Below are 22,200 nucleotides of genomic sequence, written 5' to 3' on the forward strand. Positions count from 1 at the left end.
AAGTAGTGCCACTCCATAATGACAGAGCATTCAAATCTATGAGGCTATGGAGGCCATTTTTTTTTTATTATCAAAACTACCACATTGGGGCTCTACCCTCATGGAAGATAAGAAATATTTTCTTTAAATAGAAGCAGAGAATAGAAGTTTAGTCCTCTCACCCACGGGATCATGAATATAAGAAAGAGTGAAACAATGCGGCTTCTTCTCAGTCCTCTGAGGCAAAGCATTTTATACAATTATTGAGATGTTTGTTAAGATCCAGAAGAGCAAAACATTCAGAGTAACAGTTCAGGTACTTTGTACAAGTATCTGTAAATTTAATCTTTCATTTCTTGAACAAAGAATTATTGGTGTTGAAAATTGGAAATATACAGGAGCTAATTAAAAAGAGCCCATGCAAAGGAGGAGAAAATCCTTCCAATTATTTTTCAAACTGGACTACAGTAAAGTATTCCTTGGACCCTCTCAGGAGGATCACTAAAAAAAAAAAAAAAAAAAAAAAAAAAAAAAAATTCTCTGCCAGACACATGTTGGCAGGTCCTGGCAGGGCAGGCTGAGCAGACTTTGAATGAGTTCAGTGGCGTAGCAGGCAGGGTTGTGCTGCAGCATGAGCCCCAGGAGTTGTCTGCCCAGTGTTTGGCTTTTGATTTTCCCTTGAGTATAGATTTGATCAATTGCACCTTCAAGGGGAAATATTACAGCAGACTTGGCTTCTAATACAGGAACAACTGTAACAAGGACATAGAGAACCTTCAATTAGTCCTTGGAATTCTCCTATTTCCATAATTCATAAAAAGACAAAGAATAAATTTCATCTGTTATATGATCTCAGAGACATAAATGCTACTGTGAAAACAGTGTGGACCCTACAGCCGGGGCTCCCCTCTCCTACTATCATTTCTCAAGGACATTACATTGTTATACCTGACTTAAAAGGCTGCTTTCTCCCCATACTTTTATACCCTGATGTTGGCTAACTGAACATAAACTTGAGGACAGCCAAAGTCATCAAGACCCCTGACCCCCAAGAGAGTGGAAAAAGCTGAGAGGCAAAATAGGTCTCTAAAATGAGACTCTGCTGTCTATTTAAATTCAGATGTCTGTTTATTGAGTGGACTGAAGAGGAATCAGAGTCCTCTAGCCATAATGGGTAGCTTTGGAACCCCCGTTTGCACATTCTCACCCTAAATGACTATCCTAAAGGAAGACTGAGGTTCAACCTTAACTGACCTCATGTGTAGCACATAAAGGTTAGAGATGCATTGAGAATGGCAACTGGCCTAATGAGAGAAAAGAAATAGTATAGAAGGGTTGTATGTGGAGAGGGAGTAGAGAAAGGATGAAAACATTTGAGATGAGGTTCTTGAGGAGGGAGTCTAATAAAGGAAGAGTAAGAACCAATAGGACATGAGTAGTTTGGAGACAGAAATGAAAGGAAGGTTTAGTGTGCTCTGTCAGCTGGGTTCCTCACCTTAAAAATAGTGATCCAAAAAAAATAAAATAAAATAAATCCAGGTCTGCCACCAGGTAAGCTGCCTGCAGACATTCTCCTCTTTCTCTCTGCTCCCCCTGACCCAATCCCACAGTCTCATCCCTAGAGCTGCAACAGAACACTAGCTGCAGTCTTCCCTCACCCCTGTCCACACCTCCTGTGGATCCCACAGATCATCCCTACCTAAGCTCCCTCTTCCCACTTGTTGCTTTGGCCCAGACCCCAGCTCCACCAAGCAGCCCTTTCTAACTCAAGGGCTTCTCCTCCTAGGGTAACAAGTAGGCTGAAGGGAGATCCACACCTCTTCTACTGCTCCTCAGATCCAACCCCCTAGGCTCATCTCTAGTTCTGTCGCAGAGCACCTGCTGTGGCCTCCCTTTCCTCTCTGACCCCATCCCCAAGAAATCATAAAGACCTCCTCCTCCAACCTTCATTGCCCCAACTCACCCCAGGTACACATCCTCCAACACCAGCATGCCCCTGAGAACACACCAACTGAACAGGCCCAGGAAAACAGGAAGCACACTGCCTTCAAACTCTTTAAAAAATTCAGAGAGGAAACAGAAACCTAAGAACAAACTACTCACTCAACAAAGACAAATCCAGAAATCAGCACCCAGACCTTTAATCATCTCAAACCCAAATGCTGAGATGCCAGCATAAAAACACAATCAACAACAGCCAAGACAATATGTCTCCACTGGGCTCTATCCTACCACAGTAGGCCCTGAATATTCCAACATAGCTGAAGCAAAAGAAAATGATCTTAAAGCAGCTTTTATGAATATGATAGAGGTCCTTAAAGAGGAAATGAATAAATCCCTTAAAGAAATTCAGGAAAACACAAACAGTGTAAGGAAATAAGTAAAGCTGTTCAAGACCTGAAATTAGAAACAGAATTAATAAAGAAAACCCAAACTAAGAGAATTATGGAAATGAAAGTTTTAGGAATTCAAGAGAAACTACAGAGGCAAGCTTCACCAACAAAATATAAGAGATGGAAGAGAGAATCTTAGGCATTGAAGATACGATGAAAGAAATGGATACACTGGTCAAAGAAAATGTTAAATTAAAAAAAAAAAAAACTAATGTTACATCTGAAGGACCATAAAAAATCCAGAATATCTGGGCCATTATGAAAAGACCAAATCTAAGAAAAATAGGAAGAGGAAGGAGAAGAAATCAAGCTAAAAGGCCCAGAAAATATTTTCAACAAAATCTAGAAGAAAATTTTCCTAGCCTAAAGGAGATGTCTATAAAGGTACAAGAAGCTTACAGAACACCAAATAGACTGGACCAGAGAAGAAAGTCTCCTCAGCACATAATAATCAAAACACTAAACATTCAGAACAAAGAAATATTAAAAGTTGCAAGGGAAAAAGAGCAAGTAACAAATAAAGGAGACCTATTAGAATTACACCTGACTTCTCAATGGAGACTCTAAAAGCCAGAAAGGCCTGGACAGATGTGCTGAAGACTCTAAGAGAACAAAGAATATTCTACCCAGCAAAACTTTCAATCACCATAAGTGGAGAAAATAAGATATTCCATGATAAAGTCAAATTTAAACAATATCTGTCTACAAATCCAGCACCATAGAAGGTGATAGCAAGAAAACTCCAACCTAAAGAGGTTAACTACAACCGTGAAAACACAGGAAATAAATCATCTCACACCAGCAAAATCAAAAGGGAACCTCTCTCTCTCTCTCTCTCTCTCTCTCTCTCTCTCTCTCTCTCTCTCTCTCTCTCATATGCATACGTACCACTATCACCACCACACCACCACCACCAACAGAAAAAATATAGGAATCAACAATCATTGGTCATTAATATTCCTCAATATCAGTGGTCTCAATTCCCCAATAAAGACACACACTAACAGAATGAATGTGAAAACAGGATCCATCCTTCTGTTGAATCCAAGAAACACAACTTAACATCAAGAATAGACATTACCTCAGAGTACAGGGTTGGAGAAAGATATACCAAGAAAATAGACCTATGAGTCAAGCTGGTGTAGCCATTTTAATGTCTAACAAAACAGACTACAAACCAAAACTAATCAAAAGAGATGGAAGAACACTACATATTCATCAAAGGAAAAGACCATCAAGATGACATTTGAATTCTTAACCTCTATACCCCAAACACAGGGCTACCCAAGTTTGTGAAGGAAACACAACTACAGCATAAATCATCTACTGATCTACAGGCACTGATGTTGGAAGACTTTAACACCCCACTCTCACCAATGGACAGGTCATCCAGACAAAAGCTAAACAGAAATATTGGAGCAAATGGACATTATAAACCAAATGAACCTAATAGATATTTACAGAACACTTAACCCAAACACAAAAGACTATACCTCCTACACCTCGTGGAATGTTCCCCCAAACTGACCACATACTCAGACACCAAAGCAAGTCTCAACAGATACAAGAAAATTGTAATAACCCCTGCATCCCATCACACCTCCCTGGGTATCAGCCACAACAGAAACAACAGAAAGGCTACAAACTCATTGAAACTGAACAACTCTCTACTGATTGAAAAATGTGTCAAGACAGAATAAAGAAAGAAATTACAGACTTTCTAGAATTTAATGAAAATGAATACACAACATACCAAAAGTTAGGGGACACAGTGAGAGCTGTGTTAAGAGAAAAGTTCTTAGCGCTTTGTGCCTTCCTAAAGAAACTAGAGAGAGCTCATCCTAACAACTTAACAGCACACCTTAAAGCTTTGTAACAAAAAGAAATAATCATACCCAAGTAGAGTAGATGGCAACAAATAATCATACTGAGGGCTGAAATCAATAAAATAGAAACAAAGGGAACAACACAAAGAATCAATGAAACAAAGAGTTGATACTTTGAGGAAAATCAACAAATCCTTACCCAAAGTAACAAAAAGACACAGAGAGAATATCCAAATTAACAAAATTAGAAACAAACAAACAAAAAAGGGGGGCATAACAAAAGACATCCAGGAAATTCAGAGAATCATAAGACCATATGTTAAAAATCTATACTCACCAAATTGGAAAATAGATAATTTTCTCAATAGATATCATTTACCAAAGTTAAATCAATATCAGATAAACAATTTAAATAGACCTATAATCCCTAGTGAAATAAAACAGTGTTTAAAAGATTCCCAACCAAAAAATAAGTAGCCCAGGGCTAGATGGTTTTCAGACAGAATTCTACCAGACTTTCAAAGAAGAAAGAGTTAACCAATCCTCAAATTATTCCATAAACTAGAAACAGGAGGAACACTGCCTAATTCATTTTATGATGTCACAATTACCATGATACCCAAACCACATGAAGTCCCAGCAAATAAAAAGAATTAAAGACCAATTTCCCTTATGAGCATAGATATAAAAATATTCAGTAAAATACTTGCAAACCAAATCCAAGAACACATCAAAAAGATTATCCACCATGATCAAATAGGCTTCATTCCAGAGATGTAAGGATGGTTCAATGTACAAAAATCAGTAAATTTAATCTATCATCTAAAAAAACTGAAAAAAAGTCACATGATCATCTCATTAGATATAGAAAAGGCCTTTGATAATATCAAACACCCCTTCATAATAATAATCCGGAGAGATTAGAGATACAAGGGACATATCTAAACATAATAAAGACAATTTACAGGAAGCTGGTAGCCAATATCAAATTAAATGGAGAAAAACTCAAGACAATTCCACTAAAATCAGGAATAAGACAAGACTGTCCACTCTCTCCATATCTGTTCAACATAGAACTTAATGTTCTAGCTATAGCATTAAGTAAACTGGTGAAGATCAAGGGGATACAAGTTGGAAAGGAAGAAGTCAAAATATTGTTATTTGCAGATGATATGATAGTATGTATAAGTTATCCAAGAAATTTCATGTGGGAACTTCTACAGCTGATAAACACTTTCAGCAAAGTGGCTGGATACAAGATTAACTGAAAAAAATCAGTAGCCTTCCTATATACAAATGACAAATGGAGTAAGAAAGAAATCAGGTAACCAAAACAATAGCCTCAAATAATATAAAATATCTTGGGGTAATTCTAACCCAACAAATAAAAGACTTTTATGATAAAAATTTCAAGTCCTTAAAGAAAATATCACAAGATGGAATTTGATTAGCAGCATTAACATAGTAAAAATGGCCATCCTACCAAAAGCAATTTGCAGATTCAATGCAATCCCCATCAATATTTCAACACAATTCTTTACAGATCGTCAAAGAACAATTCTCAGCTTCATAGAGGAAAACGAAAAACCCAAGATGAAAAAACAAGCATGAATAATAAAAGAACTACTGGAGGTCCCACCATTCCTGATTTCAAGTTGTACTACAGAGCCACAGTAATAAAAACCACATGGTATTGGCATAAAAACAGATATATTGATCAATGGAATCAAATTGAAGCCCCAGCCAGAAATCCACACACCTATGGACACCTGATTTTTGATAAACAGGCCAGAAATACATACTGAAAAAAAGGCAGCATCTTCAACAAAAGGTACTGGTGAAACTGGATGTTGGCACGTAGAAGAATGCAAATAGATCCATATTCATTACAGTGCACAAAACTCAAGTCCAAATAGATCAGACCTTAGCCTAAAACCAGATGCACTGAACCTGATATAAGAGAAAGTGGGAAATAACCTTGAACATATGGCACAGGAGACAACTTTCTGACCAGAACACTGTAGTGCAGGCACTAAGATCAACAATTAATATATGGGACTGTAAGGCAAAGGACACCTACAGTATGGGAAAAGATTATTATTATTATTATTATTATTGTTATTATTACCAATTCCACTTCTGATAGAAGACTAATATCCACAACATATAAAGAACTTAAGAAATTAGATAATTTAAAAAAAAAACCAAATAATTCAAATAAAAAATGGGGAACAAGTCTAAACAGAGAATTCCCAATAGAGGAATCTCAAGTTGTTGAGAAACGCTTAAAGAAATGTTCAACATCCTTAGCCATCAGGGAAATGCAACTCAAAACTACTTTGAGATTCCATCTTATACCTGTTTGAATGGCTCAGATAAATAACACAAGTGCCACCAAGGCGTCCCACGTGCTCTATCATTTCATTGGTGTCATGACTTGGATAGGCCCTCATGGCGGCCCCTCACATGCCAGGAACCTGGACCCAGTCTTGGGCTTAAGAATGGCTCACCATCCCACTCACCAGGAGCAATCTCCTAAGTTTCAGTTGGGTTGTTACACCCCCTCTGGAGCTGCCCATACCTCCTTTAGGCCTTTCAGCTTTTGCAACACGATTCCTGACATTTCCATATGGATGAGATGCCCTCTTGGGGCTCGGTTTTTGTTCTTGCCTCCTCAAAAATTCTCATACGAGGAGCTGAGACTCCAGGGTAAGTCGACCCCTGTTGAGTGTGGCAACATCCCTCTTTGATGGCTCGGTCTTCGTTCTGTCCCTCCTATAGCCCTGGGGATGCCCATGGCTGCAGGCTGTAGGGATTCCTTTCCCCAATCTCATCCATGAGAACTGTGATTTTCCGGGACATATATGACTTTTGTGAGCAATCAGGGCCTGCCCCGACTCTGACGTTTCACTCTTTTCCTTTCCTCCCTTAAACCTATTCCACTAACTCTGCTGCATATCTGCTTGGTGGCATACCTTGGCAGGGCATGCCACAAGGTACCAACTTACTTGCCTCCATCTGTGGCAGACCTGCTCCCTCCTGCCTGTAACAAGTCTGCTTTCTCTTTGACTGGCTGCTTTGCCTTCCATTTAATACCACCACTCAGGTCTCTGGCGGAGCAACCAATCTCTGACTTCTCATCACTTAGGCAGGTGCCATCTTGACTAAGGTCAAAGACAGGTCATATGGCTCCTTCACCATATTTGATAAGGGCAATCATGTGGTCGGGCAGGCGCCATCTTGGCTAAAGTCAAAGAAGGACAAATCATATGACCTCATGGCCATCTTTACTAAGGGCAGCAAAAAGTCACTTCCTGCCCTGGCTCAAGCATGAGGTGGGCGCCTGGCGTTTGGGCCGTCTGTATGGGGGGAGGCCAGGAAATCTCCACCTGGTGCCAGTGCATTGTATTTTGTGGCCACGGACTGGAGCCTCTGCTTGCAGCCTGGCATTCTTCCACGGCTGCTCACACGCTCCTGTGGGCAGGGCCCAGAGACCCTCCTGGGCTCTATGGCTCTAGGGCATCAGAGCAGCGCCACATGCTGGTGATATGGCCAACTTGCTAGCTCATTATCTAGATTAAAAAAAAAAAATCAAGCCTTACTTTTCCTAAAGTTACTAGGTCCTTTGACATAAATGTCGGGCAGTGGTGGCCCACGCGTTTAATCCCAGCACTCGGGAGGCAGAGCCAGGTGAATCTCTGTGAGTTCGAGGCCAGCCTGGGCTACTAAGTGTGTTCCAGGAAAGGTGCAAAGCTACATAGAGAAACCCTGTCTCACCCCCCCCCAATAAATATAAATAAATAAATAAATAAATAAATAAATAAATAAATAAATAAATAAATAAATAAATGATTTAAATACTTCAGATTATTTTCCCCTTCTATGATATTGTTATATTAAGATTTTAAAATTTCAGATTTTAACAGTAATAGAGTTTTGATGCAATGTGGGTCACAAACTCAGGATTTTGGATTTTCTTTCAAAAGAACTCCAGATAAATGAGTTTTCCTCACCTGTCTATTCCTGAGAATGGTATTTTTCTCTCTCCTGGTCCCCCTTTCCTAATTACTAAGACCATGGGCCTAAAAGTTCCAAATAAGTTCATAACTTTTGTTTCTAGTCTATATCTGTTTCAGTGGGCTTCCATTTGGCTGACTGACACATCCAGGCATTGGCTACTGACTTCAGCCTGTGAGACATGGACTTGCTGAAAGATGATATGGACCAAGCCAGCCATTATGAACGCTCCTTGTTTCCAGCTGGATCAAATCAGATGCTTCTGGTTAATGCCCCATTGCCTAAATTCCCTCCTTACCTTTAACTGGCCTTTCAGTCTCCCTGGGCTCTGACCACCTGTGCCCATTTCAGCTTGAAACTGTTACAGATGAGAATACATTGTCCTATGCTCCCTGTTCCCAAAGGCTATGTTAAAGGTGAAATCCCTAACATAGGGGAAAAATTGGCTACCTAGTGCCCATTGATATACCAGGAAACTGGACCCAATATTGTCAATTAATAGATTTATTAACTAAAATGGTTCTGTAAATAGTATAAGATACTTGACCTTCTTTATGCAGAACCAATGAGGTATTATATGACCTTAAGAAATTATCATTTCTATATTAATCATTCGGAATTATAATCTGGCTATACTCAGAGATCAGAACTACAAGGCCTTAAAAATGGTAATACATGCAGATATCCCTGCCAATGGCTTAAAAGCGTCTCTCCTTATTCAAGGTCTATTCAGGCTTAAGAATATAAGCCTCCTTGTCCTTGCTAAATTTATCTGTTTGGATTAACAAAAGCTAACTTAGAGATTTATACCTCTAGAGAATTTAAATAAATTATGACATACATTTAATAAATAAGATATTTGATAAACAAGATAAATATCCTATGATGGAATTTCTGCCCCTCCCAGAAGGTCTTTTTCTCAGAGCTGGGCCACACCTTGACTCACGAGCACCTTTTCTCCTGTTCCCATTCGGCCCTGAGATCTTTCCCTGTCACTCTTTGCCTTCTCAGGAGACAGTAGGACCTAGCTTATGGAAGCTGCTAACATATTGAAGACTATAAGCTGATAGTCAGTCAGTCATACCTAGTAGTCAGGCAGTCCTCAAATGCTCAGATATCCGAAAAATATAGCATTTAAAATGTTTATCAAAAAGCTTATTATATCAGACAGAGACTCCCAGATCCTTCCAGTGACCCAAGGTCTCTGAAGATTATGAGGCACCACAATGTCTCCATCTGGATGACGGCAACACTGACCTCTGGCAAGGTGCCTCAATGTGACACCCACTGCCAGGCCCTGGGCCAGACTGTGGACAAACAGCAGGAAATCAGAGAATTGATTGCACCTTTTTGTTTAGACAAAGTAAGATCAGTCTTCCCTATGTCCCTCTTCCATGGGAAAAACTCCTACCTTGTGGAGTTTGGAGGCCCAAGACTGATGGTGTTCTGATACTTCTGCTTCCAACAATGTGGAGACCTGGGTATGGGCTGGTCCCTGTCATTTTTAATAGATTCAAAAGCTGTATAATTTATCCTCAGATCTCTGATTCCATTTGATGACCAGGCTTTGCTTCAGCTGCCTTCTCAGTTCTTTATATAAAACTCACAGGTCTCCCTCTCCTAGGGCTACTACTAGGTCTTGTGGTGATATTTTCTATGTGCACCCCAATAAAGCTTACCTGAGGATCAGAGGAAAAAGCCAGCCACTATATTAAATACAGAAATTTGGCAATGGTAGCACACGCCTTTAATTCCTAGCATTCGGAAGGCAGAAATTCATCCGGATCTACGTGAGTTCAAGGCCACACTGGGAACACAGCCAGGTGTTAACAGTAGTTAACCATAGAGGTCTCGAGGACTGTACAGACAGACAGAAAGTGATGGAGCTGGGCGGAAAGAGAAAAGTGATGTAGCTGGGTGGAGAGAGGAAGTAAGAAGGCAGGGCACAGAAAGGCATATAGGCATGGGTATACAGGAAGTAGATCTCTCTTTGGCTGAGGATTTCTAGTGGTAAGAACGTGGCTGGCTTCTTTCTGCTTCTCTGATCTTTCAGTTTTAACCCCAATATCTGGCTCTGTTTTTTTTTTTTTTATAAGACCGTTTAGCAATTTGTCTGACAAGATCTAGATACAATTTACCTTGTTACCAGATCAGATAAACTCACAGAACAAATTTTAATATAACTTTTCACTATTGACTGCTCTCGATATCTTCTGGAGAATTAGGTTAAAACAAACCAACTTTAAGTTTTGTTTATATGAAGATAGGAAAGCTGTCTCACTTCTGTTCACTTACATATTCTTTCCAGATCTGATGATGTTCACTCAACCACTTCCATTCAGCAAATTTCCTCTGGTTATAGATTTAAAGATGTGTTTCATTGGGCTGAAACCAGGCTCCTAAGAACGTTCATACCTTTTAACCCAAAGCCATAGCCTTTTGCTATGACACCAAGATGTAAATCTGTTCCAGTTTTACACACTTACAGGTTCCTGCATAGAAACCACCCCTCCTGCCAGACTTGTGCCAAGACCAATCCTCAGGAACTCTTCAAATACAACACCAGCTCCTGCAGCAGCTCCAAGGATCCCAACCACCAACTGAGGATGTCAACTGGTTGAATACTGACAGGTTAACTTCAAATACATGCCCACTCATAAAAACTCTGCTATTTCCTAATCCGTTGACACACTTTACAAGATGAATAGAGGCATTTCCACCTCCAGAGGAAGGGCAGATGTGATGGCTCCTGTAATCCTGATTTGGCATGCCATTCTGCCAAGCTCCTGGAACACCACTGCTGCAGCCTGCCTTCTCGGCTCCCTCGAGGAACAGACGCCTCAGGACTCCACAATGATGTTTCTTCACTCACACCTCCCACCATGCGTGACCCCGACTCCCAACTTCCCCCTCCCACTTCGCACCCAAATCAGCAGGAAGCAGTCTCAAGAATTCAGTGCCCTTGTTCCCCCACTTGCTTCCATAACTCACCTTTTTATAATAATCAAAATGGAGGCTACCCGTCCCTTGGAGATCTGCCCAGCGTCCTGATGTCATCTTATGTCAAAGCCCCCTTAAGAGGAAAAAAAAACCCCTCCACCCTCCCCTCTCACCAGAGGTGGCATACCTCTCTCTCTCTTCTTCTTCTTCTTCTTCTTCTTCTTCTTCTTCTTCTTCTTCTTCTTCTTCTTCTTCTTCCTTCCATTTTTCTCCCCTCTCCCCAAACCCCAAAATAAACTTGCCACATGGACATCGCTGTGTGAGTAATTTTCCACTGTCTGCCATGCCCACATGGCACGTCTTACCTGCTGCAGCGTACCTTGGCTCCAAAACACCAAGGCCTCCTGCACACAGTATCATTACACCAGCTCCTCTGCACCCTGGGACTGATGGGGGTTCATAGGGGTACCACTGGGAGATACACAGGAGTCTAATAAAAACTACTAAGCTAACAGGTGTATACCCAGAGGACCTGGTGCAGACCCATGTAGGCCCTGCACTTGCTGCTTCAGTCTCTGGGAGCTCATATGTGTCTTGCTTACTTGATTCAGAGAGCCTTGTTCTCCTGGTGTCCTCTATCCCCTCTGGCTCTTACAATATGTCTATCTGCTCTTCTGTGGGATTCTCTGAGCTCTGAGGGGAGGTATTTGATGGAGAACTCTAGTTTAGACCCTCTCACTGCATAATGTTTGGCTGTGGATCTCTGCATCTGTTCCCATCTGCTGCTTGAGGAAGCCTCTCTGATGATTAAAAAAATCAATAAAAACGATTCCTAATGATATTCTGCTAGACTCATAGATCAGTGCCTTATGCAACCCTTGGTTTGACATAAATTATTAGACTCTGAAAAGGGAGGAAGTTAGAGGAGGCTCACAAGAGCCTATCTTCCATTGAAGGCATGTTTTAAACAGTATTTCAAGCTTCTAGTGCATAGTTAGTAGTGGATGCTGCTCACAACAGCTTGACACCTGGAACTACAGCTGTCTGTGTCTGAGGCCTTCTTTGCTATCAGGTGTGGTGGTCTGAATAAGAATGACCCCCCATAGGCTCACATATTTGAATGCTTAGGGAGTAGTAGCATTAGGAGGTGTGGTCTTGTTGGAGTAGGTCTGACATTGTTGGGGTAAATGTGGCCTGGTTGGAGGAAGTGTGTCACTAGGGGTGGGCTTTGAGGTTTCAAAAGCCAAAGCCAGGCCCAGTGGCTCTTTCACACTCTTCCTGTTGCCTGCTGATCCAGATGTAGAACTCTCAGCTACCTCTTCATGCTTCCTGCCATTGATAATGAACTAAACCTCTGAATGTAAGCAAGCCCCAATTAAATGCTTTCTTTTATAAGAGTTGCCACGGTAGAGATGTGGGTGAACCAGCCTCAAAGGTGTAAGCACGGGAGAGCTGTCCCCATGTGGCGGCATGGGCGGGGGAGAGATTCCCTTCCCCATCTCCACTTCCACCCATCAACGCCTGAGGCAGGTGATAGAGCTGGCCCCCGAGGTCATAGTAGCAGGAGAACTGGCCCTGCTCCTCATCAGCTGCACTCAGGAGTGTGGCTCCTACACCACACCTGGCCCTGAAGGTGTAGGTGTGGGAGGACCCACCCTGAGGACATGAAAGCAGTAGAACCGGCCCCGCCCCTTTCTCATGGCTGCAAGGGGTGAACTGGCCAGGTCAATATAGCTCACCCTGGTGGTGAGGACAAAGGAGAGCAGGCTGGTTGACTAGCCCTGCAACTAGCCAGGCCCAGCAACAATTTTCTCTTTAAAAAATAAAAAAGAGGGAGATGTAGGACGCATGGAAGTTCTTTCACTCACAGATAAGCACTAAAGGAACCAGGAACGTTAAACACACAGAGTTGTCTCTTCAAAGGGAGAGATGTATAACCTGTTTTCTTCCCAGAAGACTGGGAGCAGATGTAGTTCATAACCTGGTGACCTTTGCACTATCTGTGTGGCTGAAACAACACTGGATCTTCCCCCAAACCCATATCATGAGTTCAGTTTTCTTAGTCAATCTGTAGAACCTATCTTTATGGAAGACGTCACAATCAGTACAAAATTCAGTAAGACTACTCTAAATGGACATTTAAAACGTGATTAAAATTTAGTTTTATATGTTTTCTTATTGGAAAAGAAAGCCTATGCTTTTTGAAAAGTCAGATGTGGGGGCTTGTGAGATAGCTTGGCTGGTAAATACTTGCCTTGGAAGTATGAGAAGCAGAGTTCAATCCTGAGAACCCACATGAACATCTAGGCATGGTTTACACACTTGTAATGCTTTCACCGGGATGGTGGAAACTGGTGGACCAGATCTCTGGTGCTCATTGGCCAGTCAGTCTAGTCTACTTTGTGGGTTCCAGGGGGAGACCTTGTCTCAAAAAGAAATCATATGATTAATTTCTAAAGATAACGTAAACTATCCTTAGGCTATGTATTTTAAAGGGGTTGAGAAAGAAATAGGTAAACATACTTGTCCATGGTAACCATGGGTTTTTAATCTATAGATTCATGCATGAACCAAAAATATTTTTAAAAATATGCCTGTACCAAATACCTACAGACATCTTTTCTTGTCATTATTCCTTATACAATACCATGTAATAACAATTTACAAAGTATTTGTGAAGAATTGTTCATTTGCAGCAATCTATCAAAAAGATGTTGGAGCATACATGTAGGCCCTATACAAACAGTACATCAGTTAGAGCAGCATTTCTCAACCTTTCTAATGCTGTGACCCTTTAACATAATTCCTCATGTTGTGGTGATCCCCAACCATAATGTTATTTTTATTGCTACTTTATAAATGTAATTTTGCTACTGTTATGAATAGTAACGTAAATATCTGTGTTTTCCAATGGTCTTAGGAGACCTCTGTGAAAGGGCCATTCATCTCCCACAGGTTGAGAACTGCTGAGTTAGAGAAATGTGAGCATCTGCAGGCTTTGATATTTCTGAAGATCCTGGAACCCATCCAGATGATACTGGAGGACAGTTGTACTCAAAAGTACTAACATCACAGAATATTAGGCATATCAATACAAAACACTGAGTGTCCTGTTTTCTACAGTGTCCAAGAAAGGGGAACATACAGTTCTAAGAGCATGCCCTGTGCATTCACAAGAGGAAAATGCTGCTCCTGTGAGAGGCAAATCGTCATAGGAGAGGCAGCATTTGTCCAAGATCATAAGGCTATACAGAAATAATAGAAAAGAATAGCGGAAGGATGGAGAAACCTCATTTCCCCAGCTCCATGGCTGTAGCACACATGGCAAGACTCAGTCTTGATGATGGCACAGTTAACTTGCTGACCTGCTTCTGATACAGTGCTAACGACCTGTGTGTCTTCAGTGACATCTTGCATTTTAACTGAATAAAGCTTGGAGCCCTGGGAGTGCCTCCTCAGTTTTCAGGTCTTGAGGCTTCACTGCCATGCCTCAAGTCCTTGCCTATCTGCTCTAGAAAAAGCTGAAAAAAAACCTTTCGAATTAATTAATTTATTATTTTGTTAATTATGATTATTTGTGTGTATGTGTGACATGTGCGGGGGTGCATGCATGCCACTGTGTGTGTGTGTGTGTGTGTGTGTGTGTCTGTATGCACACATGTCTGATTGCCTCCCAAGAAGTCCCCACACATGTCTACACACTGTAATTTTCCAAACCATGTGCCTTTCTCATCTTAAATAACTCACCAATTTTGTTTCATGGTGACTCCTCCTGAAATTCTTTTCTACAGTGTAGTTAACAATCCAGCCTTACCTGTCTGAAGTTCCACTCGGGAAGGGAAGTTCCCAGGTTGATGGTAACAGCTGTACTGTTTCCCTACCACCGGACACCACCATAACTGCTGTTGGAATAGTACTGCAATAAACACGAATGTGCAGACGTTTATACTGTGAAATATATATCCTCCCATGATGGAACTATGAGGTTTACCCTAGTTTTAGTGTGTTGTTGAACAGATGTCGAGGCTGCTTCCATTTCTCTGCTGTTGTGAATAGAGCAGACATAAACATGGATGTGCAAGTCTCTTTATGCCAGGATATAAATCCTTTAGATAAATGCCCAGAAGTGCAACAGCTGGGTCTCATAAAAGTTCCAGTTTCAAGTTTTTTGAGAACCCAGCTCCAAGAATGTTGTATCACCACGAGGAGTTCCTCTGAGGAGCTTCACCAAGTAGACTTTTGACATTCAGCCGCTTTGCAAAGCACTTTTTAAAAAACGTGCATTCTTCTAAACTCCCACTAGGTGGTGATAGAGTGGAACGCATCCACCTCTGCCCTCCGGGACAGCTTCTTAGCCTTTTTTGGTCCTGTTTGAAAGGCAAGCAAAGGTGTCATTCTCTGATCCCACTCACTCTCCTCACTGCATCACTATTAGTCAGTGAAAAATATCAACTTATCACAAGTCTATGACTAATTTTGGGCCGATTTAAGACTTGGCATCCATTAAATATTTTAGAAAATTTATTTATGTACGCTAAATAATGATGTAAGTAATGGTCTCATATAAATGTTTTAAAGCATACAATCTAACACTTAGGGCTGAGCTCCTGGGAAAAACTGAAAATATGTGTACCAGGGTTTGTAAGTCACTGACTTAAAATATGGTATTTTTACAAATTGAGTAATGACTTAAATAGCATCTTTCCTTACCTTTAAGATATTCAGCTATAGTAATGCAAAATTATGCACACTAAATTTCCTGCATTGAAATTACTGCAAGGGAAGCTGTGATTGATTAGAAGAAAGCAGGCAAATGATTTTTTTTTTTTTAACTACTGCACAAGGACATTAGGGTTAAGTTTAGGGTTAGGCTTTACACAAGAATAAAATGCAAGATTAGAGCATGGGTGTCTGTAACATGATCAGCACACAGTTTTGATCTTTAGAAAACACACACACAGGTGACTAAAACATAATGCAGTGGCATGTCTGCAAAAATTAATGTTCTACTCTGGGGAAAAGTAAATCCAGTATACATCAGTTTGTAAAGATTTATTCATATGTCTTTGAAGTTGCTTGCCTCAGAAGAGCAGATCATATAGTCCCAAGGAATGCAGATTTTTAAAAAAGAGAGCAAAAGTGTAGTACTTTTTGTAGCTAGAGTTTTTCTGCCTGGCCCACGGTCAGGGCAAATCTCTCTCACCCGCCAGTCCCACAGCCACTCAGACCCAACCAAGTAAACACAGAGACTTATATTGGTTACAAACTGTATGGCCGTGGCAGGCTTCTTGCTAACTGTTCTTACAGCTTAAATTAATCCATTTCTATAAATCTATACCTTGCCACGTGGCTTGTGGCTTACCGGTACTTTACATCTTCCTTGTCCTGATGGCGGCTGGCAGTGTCTCCCCCACTCAGCTTCCTGTTCTCTCAATTCTCCTCTCTGTTAGTCCTGCCTATACTTCCTGCCTGGCCACTGACCAATCAGTGATTTATTTATTGACTAATCAACAACACATTTGACATACAGACCATCCCACAGCAACTTTTACAACAGTAAGAACTCTGTTGTAACAACGCACCTCACAGAGAAGTAGTGTAAGAGGAGTAGAGATCACTTACAAGAAAGCACAGCACATGAGTTCACTAATGCTGCACTTCTTAAGGACATTAGGATTAAGGTGAGCATAGCGTTAGGGTTAGAGCAAGAAAGGACCATGAGCCGGACAGTGGTGGTGCATTCCTTTAGTCCCAGCACTCGGGAGGCAGAGGCAGGCGGATCTCTGTGAGTTCAAGGCCAGCCTGGACTACCAAGTGAGTTCCAGGAAAGGTGCAAAGCTACATAGAGAAACCCCGTCTCGAAAAACCAAACCAAAAAAAAAAAAAAAAAAAGAAAGGACCATGAAAGAAAGAAGAGTGTAAGGATCTGCAACTTTAGCAGTGTGAGGTATCACCTTCAGGAAACACACGCCTGGGTGACTAAAACATCACACAATGGTGTATTGGCAAAAACCAAGGTACTTCCACTGTAGCCAAAACTAAATCCCAGTTACAGCAACGTGGACAGGTTTACTCTTACATCTCTGAAGTTGTTTGCATCAGCAGAGCAGAGCATGCATTGCTAGGTAAAGTGAGTTTTTAAAAGACAGATTGAAAACAGTAGTATAAGTTTACAACAGCAAGAATTCTGTTGTGACAATGCGCTCACACAGAAGTACATAAGGGAATGGTGACTGCTCACAAGAAAGCACAGCACATAAGTAATACAATAGCAATATAGGTGCACTGCATAACGACATTTGGGTTAGGGTGAGTGTTATGGTTAGGGTTAGAATAAGACAGAAATATGAGGGGTTGGGGATTTAGCTCAGTGGTAGAGCGCTTGTCTAGCAAGTGCAAGACCCTGGGTTCGGTCCTCAGCTCTGAAAATAAAAGGCAAAAAAAAAAAAAAAAGAGAAAGAAATGTGAGGGAAGAGTATCAGTATCTGCAACTTTAGTAGCACACTGACCTCTTTAGAAACTACGGGTCCAATTGACTAAAACATTGCAAAATGGTGCATTTGCAAAAACCAACGTATTTCTACTGCAAGGAAAACTCAATCTCATCTGCAACAAGGTGGTCAGTTTTACTCTTGAAACTCTGAAGTTGCTTGCATCAGAAGAGCAATGAGTACATTTCTAAGTAAAATGGGTTTGTTCAGAACAGAGGGCAAACTGCTGTAACTTTTACAATAGCAAGAACTTTGTTAAAGCAATGCACCACACTGAAAAATACAGCAAGGGAAGTGGTGCTTAGTATAGGAAAGCAGGGCACATGAGTTGATTATTGTAGCATTGCACAATGACATTGGAGTTAGAGACATGGTAATATTATAACAAAAAAGGAATGGGAGAGCAGAGAATGAGTGAGTGTCTGTAGTGTTAAGAGTCCACAGCACCTGCTTTAGAAAACACAAGCCCAGATGACTAAAACATCACACAGTGGCGTATTTGAAAAACTAATGTACTTTTACCATTGCAAAAACTGGCCTCCAATAACAACATGGACAGTCTTCCTCTTACATCTCTGAAGATGTTTCCATCAGAAGAACCATGTGCACATTCCTCAGTAAAACAGATTGGTTAAGAACACACACTGAAGAGTGTGCTTTTACAACAGAAAGTACTTTGTTAAACCAATTTACTGCACCGAAATTACTGTAAGGGAAATTGTGACTGATTACAAGAAAGTAGGCAATAATTTTTTTTTTTTTTTTTTTTTTTTAGCACTGTACAAGGACATTAGGGTTAGGGTTAGGGGTCAGGGTTAGGCTTTATAAAAGAATAAAATGCAAGAGCAGAGCATGGGTGTCTGTAACATGATCAGCACACAGTTGATCTTTAGAAAACACACACACGGGTGATTAAAACATCACACAGTGGCATATTTGCAAAAATTAATGTTCTACTGTAGAGAAAAGTAAAATCCATGATATATCAGTTTGTAAAGATTTACTCATATATCTCTAAATTTTATGTATTGAAGTATAGGCTTATTGGCTGAGAAGTGTTGGGGACTGAACTGGAGGTCTTGCAGGTACCAGGCAAGAGCTGTACCACTGAAGTTTAGCTGTAGCCCCAGGTAGGAGTTTGGGAGAGGATACAAACCAGCCTTCCTGGGAGTTGTTTGCTTGGCATCTGAAGTGTCCATAGTGTATGTGGGGTGGTCTGTCTTGGCTGGGAGGCTGCAGGAGTGGTTTTTCTTGCTCAGCAAATGAAGAGCAAAGGTCTCTTCTATTATGGATGTTTCCTGACCTTAAAATGCAGGAAAGGCGTTTTGGCTCCTACTATCTTCAAGACAAGTTGTTACGATATAGTCACACTAGCAAAATTTTATAAAATGCTTTTCCTTTCGACTGAGAGGACGGTTATGCAAGGTGAGCAAGGGCAGAGACTAGTCTAGAAGCTGTGAGGCCTCCAGAGTGGTTAATGTTCCTCTGTGTAAGCTGGGGAGTCTCACCTGAAGACTTTACAGCTGTGTCTTCCTTCAGTTCTTATGGGGCTCATTGGTACATAAAGATGCTTGTGCTTCGTGTGTATTATTGGATAGGTAAGTAAGAGAGCTCTCTGTTTTAATGGTGTATCTCAGAAATGGGAAGGGGTGAGTAAACTATAATAATCAATTCTGAATAATTTATGTAAAGATAGCCTTTGTAGGAAACGTACTAACTGGGGCCAACCATCCAAGGCTGTTTTAAATACTTCTTTCAGTTTTGGGCACACACTTGTAATCCTAGCCCTTGGAAAGCTGAGGTTGAAGGATCACTTGATCCCAGGATTTTGAGACCAGGCTAGGCAACATGGTAATATCAACACACACACAACACACACACACACACACACACACACACACACACACACACACACACACACCCCAGAATTAAATAGTTTTAATATAGGGTGGCCTTGATCTGATCAGTAAGAAAGGCCGTTAAGCTCATGAGGTGTGATTGTTCAGATTAAGGTGTAGCCACTCATTGGCTTTTATTCACACCTTTTTTCTGCAGCTCTGGGATTTGTAGCCTGTGGCGACTTAACACAAATCTCTGCACACTAATTTCCCCTTCTCTAAAGTGAAAATAACAGAAGTATCTCTCTTACAGGGACACCTGGGACTTCAGTAAAATAATCCGGATCGCTGTGCCAGCTGCACAGAAACCAGGCATAGTCGTCATTAGCGTTCAGAAGCACTCAGAAGAGCTCAAGGATTTCCCTAATTTTGAGAGTGAGGGGAATTTTTTCCCCCATGTCTTTGAGAATCTGAAGCCATGGTTTATTAACCGTTTTTCTTTTTCTTTTTCTTTTAAGTGGGGTTGAGGCTAAGAGTAACACCACCTTTCAGGAAGAACCTCCAGGCTCTCTGAGATTTATTTCGATGCCACCAACTTTGGATTTGGGGTTACCCTTCTTCCTAAGGTGGGTAAAGCCAGCAGATCATTCGGGGAACCTTAGAGCATCATCGTGACAGCAGCTTTCGTCAGCATCACGTGACTGGGGACTAATAAATAGAAGGGTTTTTTTTTTCTTGGCATAGTTAATAATCATTTAGAAATGATTTTGATGGGCTATATGAAAGAAAAGCATTCTAACAGGTCAATGCCTGATACCAGCTGGGGGAGGGTGCACGTTGAGAATGTGCAGGTGGGCGAGACCTTGAAAAGTTAACTTGATGAAAGGAAATATCAGTATCTCTGAGGTCCTTCAGGAACAAAAAACATGTTTTGAAAAGGCCTAGTGTTGGAGCCAAGGTATAAAGTGACTGACCTTCTATGCTGGCTGGCTCAACCTCCAGTTTCCCAGGGGGAGTGGGTTTCTGCCTCAGTGTCTGTTCGCGGGCAGCAGAACATTTAGCAGTGGGAAGTAAGGAAATGATGGTTTGCTCGAGGGATGACAGTTATTTCTCATGAGCAGACAGGTTCACAGCACCTGCTGAAATGATTCAGCAGTTTGGAGCTGAGATCTGTGAGACCATGGGTTAACACGTTGGGGGTAGAGGGCTCAGGAGGGGCGCTCGGTTGGAATTCTGGGGCTGCTTTATTCCCTTTGCTCTGAATCACAAGTGACTGTTCTTGCCAGTGTTCTCCTCCTCACTCTAAATTCTACTCTCAGAGCTCCTTTGCTGAAGTTTTAGGTGCCTGGGTGTGGGAAGTGGAGAGAGGACAGTGTGAGAGGTACTTCCATCTTTGAAAGCTAAGCTTATTCTGTTCCTCCCTCATTCCTGGACAAAAACAGGCCTCTTGTCTGGATCTTTTCTTTTAAATGATTTTCATGAAAAGGCTTTTATACAGGCTCATAACTGTCAGAACACACATTTCAGTGCGAGAGTGCTTAAAAGGCTATTGACATTTTTCTGTGTACTTAAAAAAATCCATCTGTGCATACACAAGTTAATGCTATTACTTTCTCTCTTTTCTCCCCTCCCCCTCTTCTTTCCTTTCCCACCTTATTCCTCATCCTCTTTCTTTTCTCATTCCTTCCCGAGGTAAAGCCACAGTCTGGTACAAGTCTTGTATGTCCCTCACCTCCTAGGAGCTGTCACTTGGATACATGGATGGCTCTGATTAGTTTAGTTTCGATCCATTGATACTGAGTAGGGAGGAAACAAGCTTACTTTTGATCTAATGCTATTGTTAAGTTTCAACAGGCTGCTCCTTTGGAATCTGGGGCTCATTTCTCTGTCTCTCTGCGTGTATCTTGGATATGTGAGCAGAATGAATCATCAGGATGATGGAGACAACAAGAGTGGCATGTAGCATTCTGAGCAGGAGCTCACTTCGCCATGAATTTATGAGGTGTGAGTGGGGACTCGGTCCATGTCAGGTCGCTGTCCTGTGTAAGCAGAAGGGTTCTGGATAAAGGAGGAATTGGATCAGATTAATTGATGGGCATGTGACCACGGAATGATTGATATTTTGGTGAGAGAAGGTTGTATCTATTAACTACTCTCATTGTTCTCTCATCACCTGAGGTGTGGGAGTTCTGTTCAAGGGAAAAGCACACGCAGTGACATCTACCTCAGCAACAGAAGGAACTGCTACTGCGCATCAGCTTTCCTGTAAGCGACATCTTTCCTTTCTCCACCATGGTCACGCTGCTTACAGACACATGTGCCACCTCCCAAGTCCTAACTACGCTCTGAGTGATGCTTCCAATCTTCCTCCTGTTACTCAGCGCCCCCCCCCAAATTTACCTCCAGTCTGCGTTTTAGCAGGTGCTTTATCTCATGAGGTAGAGTTTATAAGCGATCGAAGTCATTAGAACACCTTTCTCAAATTTCTTTCTGTCTTTTTCATATTTCCTCTCGGTTTGATAACTTTTCCTCCCTTTCCTATTTCAGATGGAAATAGGCTTCCTTAATAGCTATAAACTTTTAAAAAATCTACTTGTTCCAGGATTTTCTAAAAAATTGGTTTTCTTAGTGTCATTCTTCTAGGTTTCTTGACTGGCCCTTTGACTTTTCCCCAGGTCGTAATCTTATACTTTAAAATAAAAATAATGTAAGTTAT

General features: G+C 41.2%; 1 long non-coding RNA gene across 1 annotated transcript; it reads right to left on the reverse strand.

The window, feature by feature from the left end:
• Positions 1–538: 538 nt before the first annotated feature.
• Positions 539–20,728, reverse strand: LOC131903461 (uncharacterized). Its single transcript, XR_009377520.1, has 3 exons — positions 20,459–20,728; positions 14,970–15,522; positions 539–731 (listed from the first exon to the last, which is right to left on the reverse strand). It is a non-coding gene; the product is annotated as an uncharacterized LOC131903461 (long non-coding RNA).
• Positions 20,729–22,200: the final 1,472 nt, after the last annotated feature.

Source organism: Peromyscus eremicus, chromosome 2, assembly GCF_949786415.1.
Source record: "Peromyscus eremicus chromosome 2, PerEre_H2_v1, whole genome shotgun sequence".
Lineage (NCBI taxonomy): Eukaryota > Metazoa > Chordata > Mammalia > Rodentia > Cricetidae > Peromyscus > Peromyscus eremicus.